At 45.8% G+C, this 13293-nt stretch overlaps 1 pseudogene; it reads right to left on the reverse strand.

The window, feature by feature from the left end:
- Positions 1-669: 669 nt before the first annotated feature.
- Positions 670-788, reverse strand: LOC122688797 (annotated as a pseudogene).
- Between the last annotated feature and the right edge of the window lie 12505 nt (positions 789-13293).

Here is a 13293-nt window from a genome sequence, read left to right on the forward strand (position 1 = left end):
TGGCAGACGCCGCCGCCACTCTACCTACATCCGCCCTGTTCTTCACTGGACCACGGGGCTTTTGAAACCGAACGTGAGGGTTGTGAGGGTTATCTCTGCCAGACTAGGACTCTCTCCCCTCTTTCTGAGTCTCCCTTCCCTGTGCTTTGCAGCTCTTCACCTGTCCTGGGCGGGGTGTGTCTCTGTGTGTGTCATTGTGTGTCTGTGTGTTTCTGTGTGTGTCTTTGTGTGTGTGTCTTTGTGTGTCTCTGTCTCTGTGTGTGTGTGTGTGTGTGTGCCCGCGGTCGCCTGGGAGTACTGGGCTGGGGCTCGGGCTGGGGCAGCCCCCGGGATTGCCTGAGGCATGCCAAGGGAGCCCCAGATGGAGACCCGACTGGCATCTGGTTTCCTGGAAGCCAAATCCGGAGGCAACCCAGGCCTGCGGCTGGAGTCAGGGCCCCAGCCACCCACCAGGGGAGGGGCTGGGCCTGTGGGGACCCAAGAGTTTGGCCGCCGCTATATTCGACGGCCGCCGGCAGGCCGGCTGGCCAGCTGGCCGGCCGGCTGGAAGGCAGGCGACGGCTCTGAGCGCGCCGGGTGCGAGGGGCCAGGGGCAGGTGGGGCTCAGGATGGCCAACCGTGCCGGGGGGGGGGGGGGGGGGGCAGGGCTAAAGGACAGGGGAGGCAGGAAGCCTACAGCACCCGGTATTCCCAGGCGATCTCCCACCCAAGTACTAACCAGGCCAGACCGTGCTTCGCTTCCCAGATCAGACAAGATCCGGCGGGTTCAGGGTGGTATGGCCCTAGTCGGAGCTGGCTCCAGCCTGGCGCCTTAAGAACCCTGCGTTGCGCCTCCCTTTCGGTCTGACTTGCCTGCGGGTCAGGCCAGCCGGCCACACCTGTCCAAGGGCCGCGGGTTGCACTTGAGCCGCACGACCTTCGACTGGACTCCGGTCGGCCAGGGCCGGCAGCCCGGCGGCTGTCCGACGCCGCCCCGCCTCCGCACACCGCCAACCCCGGCCACAACCCGCCTGGCCAGGCCAGGGTTTGCTCAAATCCAGCAAAACTCTACACATTTTCATATCTCTTAGCATCTGTCTGAGGTAAAGCTTGACCTAATACATGAGGTATTTTAAAGTGTATCTGTGAAGTGCTAACCAGAGCATCTCCAAATCTCCCAAATAGTATTGCCTGTCAAAAGTGCAAGTGAAATTCTCAGTCGTGTCTGACTCCTTGTGACCCCATGTCCTATACAGTCTGTGGAATTCTCCAGGCCAGAACACTGCCGTGGGTAGCCTTTCCCTTCTCCAGGGGATCTTCCCAACCCAGGGATCAAACCCAAGTCTCCTGCAATGCAGGCGAATTCTTCACCAGCTGAGCCAGAAGGGAAGCCCACGAATATTGGAGTGGGTAGCCTATCCCTTCTCCAGGGAATCTTCCTGACCCAGGAATCGAACCGGGGTCTCCTGCATTGTAGGCAGATTCTTTACCAATTGAGCTATCAGGGAAACCATTATTGGCTATTGGTGATGTGCAAAATAGTTATTCCAGCATGGTTTAAATCAATATGATTTCCCGTTCTTGCTTTTGAGCTGCGTATAATACCCTCTAGAGGGACTTCTCTGGCAATCCAGTGGCTAGGATTCTGAGCTTCCATTGTAGTGGGGCAGAGGTTAATTCCTGCTCAGGGAACTCAGATCCCACATGCCAGATAAACTATAAGACTCTCTGAAATGCAGTAATTTTACTTAAAAATGGTAGTTCTTATTCAGAAATTAATCAAATTAAATCTGGAAGGAATTTGATCTGAACACTGTTATAAGATTTTTAAAACAAAAAGTGCCTATTTACCTATTGCAATCATTGTCTATGCCTATCTGCTTTGGGAGAAAGAAAAGTACAGTTGAATTATTAAGTCATGCAACAAAAATAAAAGATTTTGATTCTCCTGAATTTTCTTTTTCATTCAAAAATAGCTCCAGGCTTCTTTTCCTCCCAAGTGTCTTCTTTTATCCTTGAAACTCTCAAGCTAAAACTTAGTAATTCTAAATTTGTGTATTTCTGGGAGAGGATTCTCTACATTTTAACAGAAGGTTCAGAGAACTTTATAGGCTGACCAAAACACAAACTTATGCTTTATGGAGAATCTGGATGATTTTGATTTTAATGTCTCTATCATTCACAGAGATGTTTCGAAACAGCCTAAATACTTCATTGCCTAAGTGTATGAAGAAATTTGAGTAGATCACCCTATCTTGGATTTGAGTCTAGTCCTCAGAAGGGAAAATCCCTTCAAGATTATTTGTTGTTTACACAGAAAAGCAGCCCAGCCAAAAACTGCTGGACATGACAGAACCTGATCAACTTTTAAGTGAAGGGATGGTTCTGTTTTGAACTCACGGATTATTCTGAAAGGCAGGCATTTCTCTTGATGGGATTAACTAGCAAAGACTAGTTCCTCCAAGAAAACTTCTTTTAGCAGGGAAAGTTGATTTGATGACAGACTGGCCAATCTTGACGGTTTGATAAATTTTGCTTTTGGAATATGATATGACAGAAGAATACTGACAAGTAAAGCTACACCATCTGCTGCAAAGCCTGCCTCGCCCACCTCAACCCCTACTATAACCAGGCTCTCTCCAGAACAACACAGGACCTTGTATTTGCTCTGGATTGTGCCACACATACCACCATGACTTACTGGTGATGCGCAGACATGCTGACAACTTCTGCAAGAGAAGGGCCACGCCCTGTGTATCTCTGTGGTCCTGGTGACCAGTCTGACTCATGATGTGCTCAGGCGTCTGCATCCTGGGCTCCGAATTCAAGGATTCAACCAAATGCAGATCCAAACTATTTGGGGGAAAGTTCCATAAAGTTCCCAAAGGTAAACTAGAATTCCCTCACTCCAGCAGTCACTGACACAGCACGTCTGTCACATGAGGCGTTATAAGTCCCTGAGGTGATTAAAAGTGCACAGGAGGGCAGGGTGGGGTGTTCTATGCAAGAACTGTGTCATTTTATTTAAGGGACTTCAACACCTTTTTTGCATCAATGCTCCCTCGTGCCCCCCTCCCTGCAGATATCCAGGGATGACTACATAGCTGTTGCTCAGTTGCTAAACCGTCCCCGCCTCTCTGCGACCCATGGACTGCAGTATGTCAGGCTTCCTTCACTATCACCCTGAGTTTGCTTACACTCATGTCCACTGAGTCAGTGATACCATCCACCCATCTCATCCTATGTCGCCCTCTTCTCCTCTTGCCCTCACTTTTTCCTACCATCAGGGTCTTTTCCAAAGAGTCAGCTCTTCACATCAAGGGGTCAAAGTACTGGAGCTTCAGCTTCAGCATCAGTCCTTCCAATGAATATTCAGGGTTGATTTCCCTTATGATTGACTGGTTTGATCTCCTTGCATTTCAAGGGATTTTCAAGAGTCTTCTCTAGCACTACAATTCAAAAGCTTCAATTCTTTAGCATTCAGCTTTCTTTACGGTCCATCTCTCACATCCATACAGGACTACTGGAAAAACCATTGCTTTGACTAGATGGACCTTTGTTGGCAAAGTCATGTCTCTGCTTTTTAATATGCTGTCAAGGTTTGTCACAGCTTTACTCCCAAGGAGCAAGCATCTTTTAGTTCCCTGGCTACAGTCACTGTCTACAGTGATTTTGGAGCCCAAGACAGAATATCTGTCACAGTTCCCACTTTTCCCCCATCAATTTGCCATGAAGTGATGGGACCAGATGCCACGATATTTGTTTTTTTAAATGTTGACCGTTAAGCCAGCTTTTCCACTCTCCTCTTTCACCTTGATCAAGAGGTTCTTTAGTTCCTCTTTGCTTTCTGCCATTAAAGTGCTATCATCTGCAGATTTGAGATGGTTGAATTTCTCCTGGCAATCTTGATTCCAGCTTGTGATTCAGCCAGCCCAGCATTTCGCATGATATACTCTGCATAAAGTGCTTCCCAGATGGCACTAGTGGTAAAGAACATGCCTGCCAATGCAGGTAATATGTAAGAGATATGGGTTTGATCCCTGGGAAGGGAAGATCCCCTGGAGGAGGGCATAGCATCCCACTCCAGTATTCTTGCCGGAGGAGAATCCATGGACAGAGGAGCCTGGCAAGCTGCAGTCCACAGGATCACACAGAGCTGGACACGACTGAAGTGACTTAGCATGCATGCGTGCACTCTGCATATAAGTTAAATAAGCAGGGTGACAATATGCAGCCTTGACATACTACTTAGCAGGTAGGAAATTCTTAAAATGCTGAAAAGTTAAATCAGTAATCCAACAGGAAGACAGAAGGCCTCCAAGTCCAGAGAGAAGACAGAGGTCAAAGGAGGAAAGATAATGACAGGACACTGGAAACAAGAAATAATGAGGACGCAATGACATGCAGAACACGCCAGCTGTCTACCATCACCTGAAGAGCACAGTGAGAGTCCATGTGAGGTAATGATAATCAAAAGAGACACCTAAGCATGCATGAGGCAGAGCTAGTTATTTCACGTGTTAGGACACAAACAAGTAGATGAAGAAGTAAGACAGTTACACTCAGCAAAAGCACCTGTGAATTCACTCATCTGTGTATTCATTCAACATCACTCTCTCATGTAGGAATCATCAATGTGTTACTCAGGAGTATGAGTATAAAGGTGTAAGAAGCAGGACTAAAAGGGATGCCCAGGTGGCACAGTGGTAAAGAATCTGCTTGCTAATGCAGGTGATGCAAGAGATGTGGGTTCAATCTCTGAGTTGGGAAGATCCCCTGAAGTAAGAAATGGCAACCGACTCCAGTATTCTTGCCTGGAAAATTCCACAGAAACAGAAGCCTGGCAGACTACAAGTCCACAGTGCAGCAAAGAATCAGACATGACTGAGCGCGAGCGTGTGCGCACACACACACACAGAGGACTAAAACACCATAGATCTTTAAGCAGTATTCACCAAATCTACACATTTTACTATTCATCAGTACACTAAGACCAACTGCTTCTTCTAGCCCATAATGTCAGTTTTCTCCTTGCGAACTTGTGCAAATCTTGTAAAACAAGAGTCAGTTATTTTCTACCTTAAGGCCCCAAATTCTTTTTCTTATCGGCAACCATCAACTATGTCAGACTAGTGACTACCAATCTGTACAGGAACCTAAAGTTCATCCGGATAATTCTGACTCTGTTTGGCCCACAAAGTGAAGTTAGTCTCAAGGGTTCTTCGCTGGTCCATCAGTTTAAAGTCAGGTTTTAAAAAGGATGAGTATTAGGGATTTATTCATCCACCCTTTCAATCAAAGGCCGACTGATTACTATATACCAGATACTGGAGATGAAAATATACATACTGGGCTTCACGTTCAAGGAAAATCCCACCACACAACATTCCATGCTGCTCATAACACCATTCTTATTTGCTCAACCCTGCTACAGCGATCTTCCACTGCTTTTAAAACTGTATGTAACTCTTTCTATATATGAAGGAGGTGCTAGTGAGCTCACTATCACTCCACAGTTCCTGCCAAAATAGGTTCTTTTCACCAAACATATGGACAATGCAATCACACATTCACATATCAGTTAACCACATAAAAGAATTTCCAAGTTTCAAACATTCGAATAACAAGCCCTCCCTCTCCCAGCCTCACAAGACCAAATTGTTTCCGTCTCCAGCACAGGGACTGCGTACCCCTTCCCACTCCCACCCCAATTATCTTCAGGTTTCTACCCGAATTTCCTTTTCCCATGATTCCCCGTCTGCCTAAAAATGAAATAGACCTATTGCTGCTCAGTTAGAGGCTTCACTCATCACTCACGAGTGTCACTAATGTTCACTCCGTTACTCCCTAAGACTCACAGCATCTAACACCCCAGACACAGCTCTCACCCACCCGCTGGCCAGAGCAGAGGGCATTCCTGGCTGCCACGAATCACCAAGTATTTTGACCTCCATGGGCCGAAACCAACATACCCTGCAACTGATGGCTGCTCCTCCAGCTCCTGAGAGAAACTGTAGCTCCCAGAGAGGAGAGGCTTGGGAGCAGGCGACGCAGAGGGAGGGGAGGCTGTCGAGAGAGACCGTGGACTTTTCTGTGGCCAAGTCTGTTGACAGTGCTCAACCAGTGTTTCTCAAGTGGGGTTCCAGGGAACACTGGGGTTCCAGGGTCCTGAGATTCATTAAGAATTGCTGGGTGGTACATACTATAGTAATAAGGGGGGTTCCCAGGTAGCTCAGTGGGAAAGAATCCGCCTGTAATGCAGGAGATATGGGTTCAATCCCTGGGTTGGGAGGATCCCCTGGAGAAGAAAATGGCAACTCGCCCTAGTATCCTAGCCTGGTGAATCCCACGGACAGAGGAGCCTGGCAGGTGGGGTAGCAAGAGAGTCAGACACGACTTAGTGACTAGACAACTAGTGAACATTCATGAACAGGAATAGCATTTGATGGTTTTAACATTCTTCTTGACAGATGCATCATCCACCCTCTTCCTCCTTGTCTCCCTTGATTGCAACAACTCATCTTTAGCTGGACAATTAGTCAATTAAAGGAAGAGTCAAATGTCTTTATGAGGATATAAAATTCCTGTATTTTCCTTCACTGAACGTTGGACAAAAAAGTGTTGCCTGGCATTTTAGTAAACAAAGAATGTTGCTTGCCATTAAGCTCTTGGTCACTGCAGCTGCCCCTGATGGTGTACCTGAAGGGATTGGGGTGGAGAGAAGCAGGATGCAGGCCCCAGACAGACCCCTTTAACATGCACATCAAAGGAATGATTTCAGTGAGCCCAGACTCTTATATCTGCCCATTCACAGAAAGGCAACTATAATCATTAATTTGAGATGTCGGCTTATTTGTGATTAGCAGTAATCTCGATCTTTGACGACATGATTTTTGTTTTGTTTTGCCACAAAGACTTCTTCTATACATCCTGGCTCCTCCCTTCCCTCTTTGAGCTCTCTCCCTCATAGCTCTCTGAGATGCTGTCTCCCAGGCTATAGTTCTCAGTAAGGTCCCCAAATGAAACATAGTTCTCAACTTTTAGGTTGTGCTTTTTTTTTTTTTCCTAGTCAATAACTTATTTAGGAAATTGAATGATTCTAGATCTGTACTTGGTTCTGAACTTTTGTTTACTCACCAATATACAAAGTATTGCCAACATGTGGTTGTGATATTTTCAGGGACCCTGAGTAGCCATTCAGTTTGAGATTGCTGTGTGTCAGTGTCCACCATCACTATGGGTCTGTCCGCTATTGCTGTGTGCATGTGTCCACCACAGCTATTGTCTGTGTCTCCATTGCTGTGTGTCTGTGTTCACCATTGATGTGTGTACATGACTACCATTTTGCAAATTCCCCTCAGCCCTTGGCATTTAACAACATTCCAGTTGTTCATTTTACCTGGGGAGGAAAGATTTGTGGGACTGTGGTATCTTTGTCTGTGGACTGTGAAGAATACATGTCTTGAAAAGCTAGTTTTCAAGTTTAGAGGAAATACAGGCCTACAAGTAATATAGAGACCACCCATAAACTCTGAGATGTATGATGTATTAAAGGTCTATTTAAGTAGTCATTTAATAATACAGAAGGATTTTTCCTTGAAATTGCTGAGACATCCTCAGTTCAACGCAGAAAATGCTGTTCCATTCCTAATGTACTTAACATGCATAGTTTTTAAATTTTTTTATTATTTTTTATATTTTGGCTGTTCTGAGTCTTTGTTGCTTTGCGTGGGCTTTTTCTAATGCCAGCAGGCAGGGGCTACCCTCTAGTTTCAGTGCTCGGGCTCCATTGCAGTGGCTTCTCTTGCTGTGGAGTACAGGCTCCAGGGTGCATGGGCTTCAGTAGTTGTGGCTCGTGCATTTAGTTGCCCCACGGCATGTGCAGTCGTCCCAGACCAGGGACCCACCCTCTATCTCCTGCATTGGCAGATGGATTCTTAACCCCTAGACCATCAGGAAGGCCAACATGCATATTCTCTCTTCAAGTAAGATGAGAGAAACTAACCACCAGACGGATGATTGTCAAATTAGGAGGTGGGTTTCAAACACACAACTAAATAATTACAGGTTAAGGTGACAAGTGCTAGGATAGAATTCTGTGGGAAGAACAGGGTAGTTGCTGAAGAGGTGACAATTACTTGATCTTGGGGGACCTGGAGTAATCTTCATCATGAGGCAAGATTTGAGGTCATTTGTAAAAGTTTGTATAAGCTTGAGAGAGGATATGAGGACTTTCCCAGCAGGTGGGAGAAAGTTTGCTGAAAGGCACAGATGTGGAAAACATTACAATATTTGGGGTAAGGAATTCTGTGTTGGTGAAATTGACCCACAGGAAAGTTGAAATTGGATTTGGGTGAAGCCGAGACTGACAGGGATGGATATGGTCAGATGGCTCTGGGGTGGCAGTGATAAGAGAGGGGGAAATCTGCTCCTGAGATTTTTATCAGGGCTGACTGCGCTAGGAAGTGGTACCTAACTGGATGCGGGCAGGGAGAGACTGAAGTCAGCTTCTTTCCTGGGTGTCTGGAGCAGATGGCCATATGCCAATGTTGGGTATTCAAAGGAGGTACATGTGTGGGGAAATTAAGGAACAGATGACCAATGGGCCCTGTAGATTTGTTTTTTCTTCTAAGTTTTTATTTTGAAATGATTCCAGATTCACAAGAAACAGCATCCATAGTACCCAAAGGTCCTGTGTAGCCTTTCCCCAGTTTTCCCCAATGATGACATCTCACAGAAGTATAGCACAATGTTAAAACCTGAAAACTGACATGGGTATTTTTTATGGACCTTTTTTCAGGTTTGCCAGTTTCACATCCACTTGTGTGTGTATGTGAATGAGTGTATGTGCATGCATGATTGTGTGTGTAGTTCTATACAGCTGTATCACATGTGCTGATTTGTCTAACCGTCACTACAATCAAGAGACAGAATTGTTGGAAATTCCCTGGTGGTCCAGTGGTTAGGACTCAGAGCTTTCAGTTCTGGGGCCCAGGTTCAATCCCTGATAGGGACCGATCCTGCAAGTCATGCAGCCAACTGACAAAAAAGATACACAATTGTTCCACCTCTGCAAAGATCCCTTTCCTCTTTACTAATCCCTGACAGTTTCTATTCTGATTTCCATCTCTTAGTTTTGTCATTGTGAAAGTGTTATATAAATGGAATCATGTAGTATGTAACCCATAGCCTTTTGATACTGGCTATTTTCACTCAGTATTAATTCTGTTGCAATCCAGCCAAGTGTTGAGTGTATCTAAAGCTCATTTCTTTGCACTGCTGAATAATATTCCATGGTATGAATGCTCTAACATTTGTTTATACATTGAGGGACCTTTGGGTTGCTTTCAGGATTGAGCTATTTACTGCCACTTCTGTAATATGATTATGGAACTTCCACAGGACTTCCTCCAACAGACTCTTAGAGGGCACAGACAAAACCTTGTGAGCACGAGGCGCCAGGAAATAGGAGCAGCGTCCCCACGAGACTGAGCCGTGCCTGCCTGTGAGTGTCCAGGAGTCTGGCGGAGGCGTGGGCCGACAGTGGCCTGCTGGGGGCAGAGGCCCTGAATACAACAGTGCGGGCACAAGGCCTGTTGAAGGAGGTTGCCATTACTACAATTACCCCTAGCAGAACATTAAGTTTCTTTTTTTAATGAAGAATAATTGCTTTACAGAATTTTGCTGTTTTCTGTCAAACCTCAGCATGAATCAGCCATAGGTATGTGCATATTTTTTGTGCTGATATAAGTTTTCTCCTACTGTTCGGGGGTTTCTCAAGGCAAGAATACTGAAGTGGTTTACCACTCCCTTCTCCTGTGGACCACGTTTTGTCAGAACTCTCCACCGTGATCCGTCCCTCTTGGGTGGGCCTACATGGCATGGCTCATAGTTTCATTGAGTTAGACAAGGCTGTGATCCATGTGATCAGTTTGGCTAGTTCTCTGTGACTGTGGTTTTCACTCTGTCTGCCCTCTGGTGGATAAGAATAAGAGGCTTGTGGAAGCTTCCTCATGGGAGAGACTGACTGTGGGGGAAACTAGGTCTTATTCTGGTGGGCGGAGCCATGCTCAGTAAATCTTGAATCTGACTCTCTGTTGATGGGCGGGCCTGTGTTCTCTCCCCGTTGTTTGCCCTGAGGCAAACTGTGGTCCGGGTAATTGTGGTAATGGTGACCTTCAAAAGGAAGTGTGCACACACTGTTGTGTTCAGCGCCTGGACCCCGCAGCAGGCCACTGTCGACCCGTGCCTCCACCAGAGACTCCTGGACACTCAGAGGAAAGTCCGGCTCAGTCTCTTGTGGGGACACTGCTCCTCTCTCTTGGCTCCTGGTGTGCACAAAGTCTTGTACTGTGTTTGCACAAACAAACATGTACTCCAAATCTGTGTCCCTGGTCCTGTGGAAGTTCTGTAACCAAATCTCACTGGCCTCCAAAGAGAATTCCCTGGGGGTTCTAAGCCGCCCTTCTGGATCCCCAGGTTGGGAAATCTGTTGTGGGTCCTAGAACTTTCTTAACAGGGTGAGAATTTCTTTGGTATAATTGTACGGTTTGTGGGTCATCTGCTCGGCGGCTCTGTGGTGGTGCAAACGGTGACCTCCTCCACGAGGGCTTATGCCACACGCTGCATGACCCACGTCTGCTGCAGCCAGAGCCCATGACCCCATGGCTGGCCACTGCTGACCCAGGCCTCTGCAGGAGACACTCAGACACTCAAAGGCAGGCCTGGCTCAGTCTCTGTGGGGTCTCTGGGTCCTGGTGAGCACAAGGCTTTGTTTGAGCCATCTGAGCATCTCTGGTGGGTATGGGGTTTGATTCTAAACATGATTTCGCCCTTCCTATCCTCTTGTTGGGGCTTCTCCTTTGTCCTTGGACATGGGGCATTCACACCATGGATTACTATACAGCAATGGAAAGAAATGAGCTTTCAATACACTCAACACTTGGCAGTATTGCAACACAATTATACTGAGTGAAAATAAGTCAGTATCAAAAGGCTATGGGTTACATTCTATATGATTCCATTTATATAACACTTTCAAAAATGACAAAATTAAAGAGATGGAAAATAGAATAGTAATAGGCCTTGGAGTACGAAATGAAGCAGGGCAAAGGCTAACAGAGTTTTGCCAAGAGAACGCACTGGTCATAGGGAACAGCCTCTTCCAACAACACAAGGGATGCCTGTATACATGGACATCACCAGATGCTCAATACTGAATCAGATTGGTTATATCATTTGCAGTCAAAGATGGAGAGGCTCTATACAGTCAGCAAAAAAAGACCAGGAGCTCACTGTGGCTCAGATCATGAGCTCCTTATGGCCAAGTTCAGACTTAACTTGAAGAAAGTAGGGAAAACCCCTGAATCTGCCTACAATTCAGGAGACCTGGGTTCGATGCCTAGGTCAGGAAGATGCCCTGGAGAGGGGAATGGCAACCCACTGCAGTATTCTTGCCTGGAGAATCCCATGGACAGAGGATCCTGGCAGATGACCGTCCGTGGTGTCACAAACAGTTGGAGACCATTCAGGTATGACCTAAATCAAATCCCTTATGATTATTCAGTGGAAGTGACAAACAGATTCAAGGGAGTAGATCTGATAGACAGAGTTCCTGAAGAACTATGGACGTAGGTTCATGATATTGTCCAGGAGGCAGTGATCAAGACCATCCCCAAGAAAAAGAAATGCAAAAAGCAAAATGGCCATCTAAGGAGGCCTTACAAATAGCTGAAAAAGAAGCGAAGCTAAAGGCAAAGGAGAAAAGCAAAGATATACCCATCTGAATGCAGAGTTCCAAAGAAGAGCAAGGAGAGTTAAGAAAACCTTCCTCAGTGAACAATGCAAAGAAATAGACAAAAACAACAGAATGTGAAAGACTAGAGATCTCTTCAAGAAAATCAGAAATACCAGGGGAACATTTCATGCAAAGATGAGCACAATAAAGGCCAGAAACGGTTTGGACGTAATAGAAGCAGAAGATATTAAGAAGAGGTGGCAAAAATGCACAGACGAACTATGCAAAAAAAGATCTCCATGAGCCAGATAACCATGATGGTGTGATCCCTCATCTAGAATCAGACATCCTAGAGTGTGAAGTCAAATGGGCCTTAGGAAGCATCACTACAGACAAAGCTAGTGGAGGTGATGGAATTCCAGCTGAGCCATTTCAAATCCTAAAAGATGATGCTGTGAAAGTGTTGCACTCAATGTGCCAGGAAATTTGGAAAACTCAGCAGTGGCCACAGGACTGGAAAAGTTCGGTTTTCATTCCAATCCCAAAGAAAGGCAATGCTAAAGAATATTCAAACTACTGGACGATTGCACTCTTCTCACATGCTAGCAAAATAATGCTCCAAAGTCTCCAAGGCAGGCTTCAACAATATTTGAACCATGAACTTGCAGATGTTCAAGCTGTATTTAGAAAAGGCACAGGAACAAGAGATCAAATTGCCTCCATCCATTGAATCATGGTAAAATCAAGAGAGTTCCAGAAAAACATCTACTTTCTTGACTGTGCCAAAGCCTTTGACTGTATGGATCACAACGAACTGTGGAAAGTTCTTAAAGAGGTGGAAATACCAGACCACCTTACCTGCCTCCTGAGAAATCTGTATACAGGTCAAGAAGCAACACTTAGAACTGAACATGGAGCAATGGACTCCTTTCCAAATTGGGAAAGGAGTATGTCAAGGCTGTATATTGTCACCCTGCTTATTTAACTTACATGCAGGGTGCAAAATGCTGGGCTGGATGAAGCACAGCTGGAATCAAGGTTGCCTGAAGAAATATCAGTAACCTCAGATATGCAGATGATACCACCCTTATGGCAGAAAGTGAAGAGGGATTAAAGTGCCTTTTGATGGAAGTGCTAGAGGAGAGTGAAAAAGCTGGCTTAAAATTCATCATTGAAAAAACTAAAATCATGACATCCGGTCCCATCACTTCAAGGCAAATCGATGGGGATACAATGGAAACAGTGACAGACTTTATTTTCCTTGGCTCCAAAATCACTGCATATGGTGACTGCAGCCATGATATTAAAAGACCCTTGCTCCTCGAAGAAAATCTATGACAAACCTAGAGAGCATATTAAAAAGCAGAGACATTACCTTGCTGAGAAAGTTCTGTCTAGTCAGAGCTATGGGTTTTCTGGTAGTCGTGTATAGATGTGAGAGTTGGACCATAGAGAAAGCAGAGCATTGGAGAGTTGATGTGAACTGTGGTGTTAGAGAAGATTCTTGAGAGTCCCTTGGATTGCAAGGAGATCCAACCTGTGAATCCTAAAGGATATCAGTCCAGAATTTTCATTGG

Source organism: Cervus elaphus, chromosome 33, assembly GCF_910594005.1.
Source record: "Cervus elaphus chromosome 33, mCerEla1.1, whole genome shotgun sequence".
Classification (NCBI taxonomy): Eukaryota; Metazoa; Chordata; class Mammalia; order Artiodactyla; family Cervidae; genus Cervus; species Cervus elaphus.